Source organism: Marmota marmota, unplaced genomic scaffold (genome assembly GCF_001458135.2).
Source record: "Marmota marmota marmota unplaced genomic scaffold, marMar, whole genome shotgun sequence".
Lineage (NCBI taxonomy): Eukaryota > Metazoa > Chordata > Mammalia > Rodentia > Sciuridae > Marmota > Marmota marmota.
In genome coordinates, this window is record NW_025999932.1 from 25,335,209 (window position 1) to 25,344,772 (window position 9,564).

The following is a 9,564-nucleotide window of genomic DNA, read 5'->3' on the forward strand; positions in this document are numbered from 1 at the left end:
GGTGAGGCAGCACATCATGGAGGGGGGCACATGGTGGAGCAAGACTGCTCACCTCATGGCAGTCAGGAAGCAAAGAGAGCTAGGAAAGCACTGGAATCCCACTGTCCCCTGTGGGGACACAATCCAGTGACCTAAGACATCCACTCGGCCCTAGTCCTTAAAGATTCCACCATCTCCTCATATCCCCAGGTTGGGAATCAAGCCTTTGGGAGTCATTCTAGGTTTAAACTACAGCACCTAGTGATGCTGATTTTGGAATTCCGGTCTCCAGAACTATAATAAAATTAATTTCTGTTGTTTTACGTCACCAGGTTTGTGGTAAATTGTTCCAGCAGCTCCAAGACACTCATACAAGAAGAGAGAAGAGAATTCTATTCCAGTCTTCACTAGGCTGCACTGTGCTTGGTTCTGAGCACCAGACTCCAGGAGATGAATTTCTCAAGGGAGGCATTAAGAGTTTTCTGAATGGTCCCTGGAGAAAAAAATAGCACTAGTAGTCAGAAGCTGTGAGGTAGGTGACAAGTTTCGAGTACCCTCTGGGCAAAGGGGAATGAATAGCCTAAAAAGATAGTGACTCCTCTGGGGCTGAAGGTAAGCAAACAGTGTGAGCAGCTGTTTGCTAGGAATGTGAACGATGTGAAAGGAGTTCAAGCCCCAAAGGAGGTGGATTAGATGCTGGGTAAGGTCCCTCTGAACCCAGAGATCCTGAGCTGACAGGATTGCACAGCCATTCTTTGCTCTAACTAGAGCCGGGCAGACAGGAAGCAAGAAGGTCCAAAAGGTTGTGAGAGCCTGAGCAGGTGATGATTAACCCCGGGCACGGATGTGGCTTTGGAGATGCGGAGGAAGGAATGCATTTTTAAAAAGGTTTTGGAGGCTTAAGTAATCAGTCTTTGGCAGCAGCTCGAATTTGGAGAGAGAAGAGTATTTATTAGTTGCCTACTGAGAGCATTGACCCAGGAGCCACGGGCAAAATAAATATAGATGGACAACTCTCCCCTGGGAGAGGACAGAGAACACATCTGATAATTAAAAGAATAAGATTCTAGTAATGACTTTCGAAAAGATATGGGAAGAAGGGTTGAAAGGAAGGATTCAAAGAAGGCTGGATTCATCAACGTTTTTGGTTTTGTGTTGAGGAAGTGGGCTGTGAAAGATGGCCAGATCCAGCTGAACAGAGAGAAGCGGGCGCTCTGGAAAGAGGAGCCGGGGTGCCCCACACGGGTGGGGGAGGGGTGCGCACTCTGGGTTGAAGCAATATGATAGATCTCAGGAAGGTCTGTGCGGAAGACCAGAGGAAAGGAGGACAGTGGCCCAGACTCAAGCTAAAGCTCTAGGTAAAGAAGTGACAAATGTCTGGCTATTGTCATGCTCAATTTGGAGGTGGTGGCAGTCCCCAGAGAGGCTCCTGGTGGCCTGGAGGCGGGGAGCACAAGCGTGAAGCTCTGAAGCTCGATGCCCTTCCTTGGGACTTTCCAACTCTCCGCAGGTGGGGAGGTTGTCCTCACCTGTAGCCAAGCCCCTTGACAGCCAGCCCCCTCCTTCCACCAGCCGGTGCCCCCATCCCCCAGCTTCGTGAACCCTGCTGCTCAGGGCTCACACCTGTGACCTCAGAAGACTGGCTTTGGCTGGTGGGAGCCACTTACCAGAGACTCCTGGAAGAATCCATGCCCAACCCTCAGAGGGCAAGGACTCAGACACAGGCATTCTGCGTTTGATTCCTGCACCTGTCACTTACTGGCTCTGTCACCTGGGGCAGGCTTCAGCATCCTAACATATGAATTCCAGACAACAGCAATTAATTTCGAGGGCAGAAGGCAGTATACTGCAGCATGCAAATGCTTGTGACAAAGCCTAGCACAGAGGAGAGAATCAATAAACGATGGTATTGTTAGGCTTTATTCTTCTTATTGTCAAGTCACACAAAGTGACATAAAGAATTGGAGGCATTTGGGGTATGAAATCAAATCTCCAGGGGAAGATTAGAGCTATCCTCAAATGATTAAAGGGATGGTGAACGAAAGAGGAGTTAGACATGCTTAGGAGATCACCAGAGAGCAAACTTAGACCTGAAAAACAGGAATTAAAAGGAGTCAGGCTTCCGATAAATACATCTGACGAAGACACAGGCCATATCAAGAGAAAAGGGTCGGGGGGGCTGGGCAGCCCCTGGAAATGGGGAGCAGAGGCTGGGCAATCTCTGCCTAGACAATGATTCCAGAAGATTCCTGAGTGGGCTGGGAGTAGAACTAGCTTTTAATGTCTCTTCTAGTTTAGATAACAATAGATTCTTTAACTCCAGAACTTAGGTTGATTGGAGTGAATTCTAAATGGGTGCCTGTATTTTCATGGGGTTTCGTATTTGTTCCTTTAAAAAAAAAAAAAAGTAAGGAAATTCAGAGCACAGCATACAAAGATATGTACATAAGTGTACAACCATATCCAACCATTATTTATACTAAATAGTGGGGAATATTCTAAATACCTAAATACCTATCAATAGGGGATTAGTTATATAAATTATATAACTAATATAATATAAATTATGGTATGTTTATATAAGAGAATTATCTCTAGTCACTACACATGATAATGATAAACATTAAAAATGATGTTGTAGATAAAGGGATAATGTCTAAAATGTTTAACAACTGGGAGGACAGAAGTATGGGAAGCTGAACAGACCCAGCCACAGCCTGAAGGCTCTGCCAGAACATTCCAGCAGAACATAAGTCCCACATAGATCTATGTCCACGGACATAGAAGTGTGACATTTATGCAAAATCACATATAATTTACATGCACAGAAATTACATGCACATATATTATACATGCAGAAAAAATCTGCAAGGGTGCTCACTGAAAGCCAACAGTGGTTATAACCCACGGGTGCTATGGTCTGGATACGGTTCAATTCCCCATGTTCACTTGCTGGAAGATCATAGACTCCAGTGCGGCAATACTGAGAGGTGGTGGACCCTTCGAGAGGTGGAGCCTGGTGGAAGGTGATTGGGAGCACTGCCCTCTGAAGGGGTTAATGCAGTTCTCCAAAGTCCCCAGATAGTGCTGTCAAGAGTGATTGATGCAAAGTGGGGCCACCTGGTGCAATTGATCCCTTTTGCATGAGGCCATTTTCTCTCTGCTTCTCTGCCATGTTGTGATGCAACCAAGGAGACCCTCACCAGACACTGAACAGGTGAGTCTACTCAATCTTGAATCTTCAGTCTGAAAAACAGTGAGCCAAATGAACATCGTTTCTTTAGAAATTATTTAGCCTCAGGTATTTTGCTATTGCAACAGAAAAGGGAATGAGACAATGAGTGATCCAAGATGATCTTTCAAACTTTCTTCTTTGCATTTTCTGGATTGCTTAAATTTTTGAAATGATAATTTGCTCTGTTTTTGTTTTGTTTTCATTTGTTATTATTATTTTTAGTATTGGGGATTGAACCCAGGGGCATTTAGCTTAACCACTGAGCCACATCCCCAGCCCTTTTTAAATTTGAGACAGGGCTTTGCTAAGTTGCTTAGGACCTTACTAAGTTGCTGAGGCTGGCCTTGAACTTGGGCTCTTCCAGGCTCACAAGCCGCTGGAATTACAGGTGTGTGCAACCACACTTGTTTTGACTTTTAAAATTGAATGTTAACTTGCAGAGTGAAGGTACTGCATAGTCAATTAGCAGACTTTCAAGAAAACACTCTGAGAGTTCTACATCAATTTGAAAGACTGTCTATCAGAATCTTGTCAGGAACCCTGCTCTTTCTCTGCCTTCCAGTTCCTGATGAATGACCTTCAAGATTCCTCTTCTCTTGGATACATCCTAGTGCTGAGGGACTCTTCTGTACCTAGTCTAGATCACAGAAAACACGGACACTAGATCCGGTCCTCTCACTAGCCATGGGACACTGGGGAATTTAAGGTCTCTGAGCCTGAATTTCCTCATCTGTAAAATTGAGGTGATTGGGCCAATGGTCTTTCAGCCCTGTGATTTATGAAGTCTAAATAAAACATCCTTACATTTGTTGTGAAAATCATGAACCATAAGCTCAGTTCAAGGAACTCAATTTGTTCCTGAGCCTTTTGAGAATTAACAACCACAGCTGACCTGATGAACCCAGCCCCTGACCCTTTTCAGTGTAATGCCTACAAACAAGAACTCTCACCTGCAAGACCACAGTGCACCCTCCACATCAGGAAAGTCACACGGATGCTTTAGGACCTCAGCCTCCATTCAAGCTTCACCTGTCAGCCCTTTCTAGAAAAAGGATCAGTCCTGGCCGAGGGTTGCTTCATCTGTCCTGTCTCCTTATTCCCCGGCGGTCTGGGACAACGGCTCAGTCTTTCCTCCACTTTCAGGACCTGGAAACTTTTGAAAATGACAGTCCTGGTACTTTGTGTTGTCTCTCAAAGTAGGTCTGTCTGATGTCCCCTCATGGTGACATTCGGGTCAGACATCTTTGGAAGGAATGTCACAGCTGCAAGACTGTGTTTTTGTTGTATCCTGTCGGGTGGCACAAAATTTTGATTTGTTCTACTACTTTTTCTCCCCTGATTAGAGTTGTGTCAACCAGTGTTCTCCTGTGTAAAATAACACATTTCTACTTTGTTAGGAAAACTGTGTTATAAGGAGTTTTTTATTTTATTTTTTTAAGTTTTGGGTGGATGCAATATCTTTATTTCATTTTTATGTGGTGCTGAGGTTTGAACCCAGTGCCTCATGTGTGCTAGGCAAGCACTCTACCACTGAGCCACAACCCCATACCTATAAGGAGGTTTAATATATAAATACCATGTTCCTCATCACTTTCAATTCAATCATTCCATTTCTCTGTTTGTGGTTTCCTATTTTATTCAATAGGGATCTCTTACTCTGGCTTTTTATTTTGGTGCTTATGTTGTCTCTGGAGTTCAGCCGTTGGGAGCTCTTTTAAGTGTCTTTTACAATTCAGATCTGAGTGTTAAATGTGTTCATGGTTATATGAATGTCATGGCTCTCAGACTGATGTGAGAGACAGAGCAGGAGGTATATGTAGAGACTAGGTATGGATACATCGATATACCTATAGGCATTTGGAGGTAGATGTATAGATAAGGGACATAGCTCTATAGATATGTCTGTACAGATATGTTCATAAATTTATATAAGCAGAGATATAGACAGAGATCATCATAGATTATTCTTATGGATTCACAGGCATGATACAGATATAGACAGATCCACGCACACAGTTATAGGTATATTTATGTCCATATTCATGAGGCACCAGATCGACAGGTTTCTCTCCTCCTCACCCCACTCACCATCTCCCCTGGCACAGAGGAAAGGCCATGTGATGCTGCAGAGAGAGGGGAGCTGTCAGCTAGGACAGAGCCCTCTCTAGAAGCCACATCTGCTGGCACCTTGACCTGGGACTTTCCAGCCTCCAGAGATGTGAGTAATAAATGTCTGTTGTTTAAGCCCCCCCAGTCTGGTTTTTTTTTTTTTTTTAGGGCACAGTATCTACTGAAAACTGTGAAATTCTCACAAATTATTCCAAACTAACTACAAGCTAATTACAAATTCTAGTTTTCCAATTTTGTGGTGCCTCTGTGTCATAAGGAGATGTTTTAAAACTGGTATTTATATACCATGAGCTTATGGTTCATGATTGTCACAACAAACGTAAGGATATTTTATTTAGACTTCATAAATTCCAAACTAATTACAAATTCTAGTTTCCTCCATTCTCATACTGAACCTCCCTTCGCTGACAGTAGGAAACTTGGTTCCGCTAGGCTCAGTATATTCACGTGTTTGACCAAACTCCCTACTTAGGCCACCCCTGTGCCCATGTGGGGACACGCTTCTCAGGCCCTCTGTGCCTGGTTGGGCTGAGTCCCGGGCTGGTTTCCATTGGCAGGGACTCCCCTCACTGTGCTTGCATTCTGATCCTTCACCTCATTCAGAGTCCCCTCGGCCTAGAGGTTTCCCCTAACTGATTTGAACACTCCTACGCTAACAGAGAGAACATGAAACTATCAATTACTCTAAAAGCATCACATACTTTACCTCCTTATTTTCGTAAGTTAAAATCATAGTTCTTTCCGCCCCCATAGCATTAAACGTTCAGAAATTCTCCACCTCTGAAAGGAACAAAAGGATGGGCACAAAGTCAAGTGTGTTAGCCCCTTTTCTGTTTCTAAAACAAAATACCAGAGACAGACTAGCTTTATAAAGTAAAGAGGTTTATTTTGGCTCCTGGTCTGAGATGCAAGGGCATGGCACTGGAATCTATTGGGCTCTGATCATCTGGGCTCTCATGGCAGATGGCTGGAGCATGTGTGAGAGGGCAGAGATCACATCACCAATCAGGAAGCCAGAGAGGAATTCAGAGATCACATTTGCTGTTATAACAGCTCATTCTTGTGAGTGCTCAGGGGTCCCACAAGAACAACATTGATACCCCCCATCACCTCCATGAGGCCCCACCTCCAAACACCACGACCCTGTGGACTAAGCCTCCAACACATGAACCCTTGGGGGACAAGCCACCTCCAAACCACAGCATCAGGTTACCAGCAATCTGTCCCCTACCCCCATTGGAACTCCAGCTCCATAAGCCAACTACCATGTGACATCTCCAGGCTCATGAGCACCATGAGGATAACACATGGACTTTGGGCCTCCTTACCTCAATAAATGGCACCATGGCCACAAAACACCACGGACTCTCCCCTTCCCCAGTGCCCCTTTCACATGGACCATATCGACTTCACCTCCCAAACATATTCCCCATCCGGCACTTTCAGTCCATTTCCACACTCATGAGCTGGGCCTAAGTCACCCGCATCTTCCCCTGAACAATCGCAGGCCTCGCCTCACTGGGCCCCTGGCTCCCGCCGTCCCCACTGGGTGGTTGTGTTGCAGTTATGCGCTCTTTCCTTCTCACTAAGAGTTTCGTATCTCCTGCCTCCTTGACTTTGGCCTGGGCCTCGTGACTTGCTTTGGCCAGCAGAGCCAGGCCTCTGTGCCTGGTCTCAGCTCCTCAGGACACTTCTGGAGCAAGAGGGAAGCTGGGCCCAGCCCAGGCCAGCTGTCGGCCTTCCGAAATGGTGAGCAAGGGCTAAATGTCATGTTAGCCTGGGCAATTTGAGGTCCTAGGATACCCCGGTAAAGCCTACTAATAAGTCCTCTGAAATCTGTTCCATGCAGTGGCCATGAATGAGCATTGAAAATTTTAAATGAACCGTATCAAGTCATTCCCCTGCTTAGCACCTTCAGGAGCTTCCACAGCATTTTAACAAAGGGCCAGCTGAGGCAGACCCCTGACCCTGGTGCCCAGAACCCCCTCCAATGTCCACTTCCTGAGACTCAAGGTCCTGGTTAAACATGGCTGCTTCAGAAAGATGTCCTTGACCCCACCTGTGCCAAAGCAGCCCTGGTGGCAGAGCCAGTCTCTTTCGATCACATGAATGCATCTGCCATGAGTCTCTGCCGTTTCCATGGCTTGGTCTGTTCTGCCCTTTGGTTGTCTACCACCTCTCACCAGAAGGAACATTCCATGTGCTCAGAGCCCACCTGTCCTGGTCCCCATGGGTCCTGGGCATAGAATAGTGGTGGAGAAGAGTTCCTATTGTCACGGGAGCTGACACATCCAGTGCTTCATAAAGACAACATGCCTGAAGGGACCATGGGTGGTCGTGCTGTTAAACCAGCCACCTTCTTCCCCTGTGAGATATCACAATGGGGTCAAAAGTGAGAGGAGGAGGACCAAAGAGTGAAGACCAGATGGGACCAAGGGAGACCAGCCTGTGGAAAGTGTGTGGTCTGTCAGAGAGAGACCATCAGACGGAGGCACTCAGGGGACCAGAATCTGGTCCCCTCTGTCAACAGGTGGCTCTGAGATGTTACCCTGGGTCCCACTTCTCTGGATCCTAAGTTTCTTCTCATGAAAACTTGGGGTGATTTTGAAATGATCTCTACAGTCCTTTCTGGATTCGCAGTGCTGGCCGCATTTTGAACCCACATTCTGAAGACAAGCATCTCGGAAACAGGCCCACGTTTTGTGAGGAAGTGGCTGAAGCCTTTAGGTGCTAGGTTTACTCTCTCCACAGAGAGAAAAATGGAAAGCACTGAGAGGCTGAAATTGATCTGTTCCTCCCGGGGTGTTGCAGACTCTGTTGAGAGCTACAGGCAGAGATCTGCCTCTCAAGAATGCATGGTGGTGCCCGCCTGTAATCCCAGTGGCTCTAGAGGCTGAAGCAGGAGGATCACAAGTGCAAAGGCAACCTCAGCAACTTAGCAAGGCCCTAAGCAACTTAGCAAGACCCTCTCTCAAAATAAAAAATAAAAAGGGCTGGAGATGTGGCTCAGAGGTTAAGCACCCTGGGTTTAATCCCTATTACCAAAAAAAAAAAAAAAATGAGTACCTAGTATGAGCCAGGTGCAGAGCTAAGTCATGTGCATGTGTGTTATCCTATTCAATTTTTTAATCCTGTACCACAGGCTACTGTTATCCCTACTTATACATGAGGATACTGAGGCACAGAGCAGTTAGGCCACTTGCCCAGGGCCACGCAGCCATAATCTGCCTGATCCTGTCGCTCTGCCTCTGTGGTCAACTCGCCTGCCTCTCCATTCCCAGATGTGACAGCTCCATCAGCCCCTGGCACCGAGTCGACACTCCATAAATATTCATTTCTTTCTTCTTGTCCACTTTTCAGTCGTGCATTAACTTTGTCCTCTGGAGGAACGTTTTTTCTGCCTTCCATAAATTAACGCTGCGAGCCAGGTGCTTTGAAGAGTAATGTTGCCCTGAGCCCTGGGTCGATGCGTGTGTGTGTCTGACTTCTACGCGCTCTCAGTCCCTCGTTGATTCTTCCACCCCTCGATACTGCATAGGAGGGTGAAGTGTTCCCTTTGTCAACACAGCTTGGGGGAAAACCTGCAGATGGATAAAAGTTGCTGGCCCGAATGTGAGTGATTCTCACAGGTTTGGCAAAAGTAAGTCAGAGCACAGAGAGGCCACAGGCATGACTGTAAAAACATCTTCGGAATGCTCACAGAAATGCGTCCTGTTCTTGAGTCTGTGGGCCGGGTTGTACAGAACGTTCCCCGAGTTCACGAATTGTAAGGATCCTTGGTGAAACCTTCCTGATTATAGAATTTAAAAAATAATGTTGGAATCCCCAGCACTGCAAGAAGAAACCAAAGGGATCTGGGGAGACTGAGACTGGGCATCATGTGCAGAGGACTTAGCTGAAAGAGTTTACTGGTCATTCTAGAAATTCATGATCCAATGTTTATCATTTTTAAATTTTTTTTTAAAAAAGAGCTCTGATTAAATAGAAAGAAAATGTGAGGTTTTTTTCCCCTATGATTTGTTTTTCCCAGATTTTTACAACTGATCCTGAGATTGGGGAGCTGGAAGGAGCTTTAGAGATCCTGCCACCCCTCCGTGTTATAGTGTGGGAATGAAGCCTGCAGCCAGCAGTCCCAACCAGAGTCACACAGGGTGCTAAAAGTCTTGAGATGCCTTTAATCATGACCTCTCGCAGTTTGGAGATTTAAAGACTGAATTAGT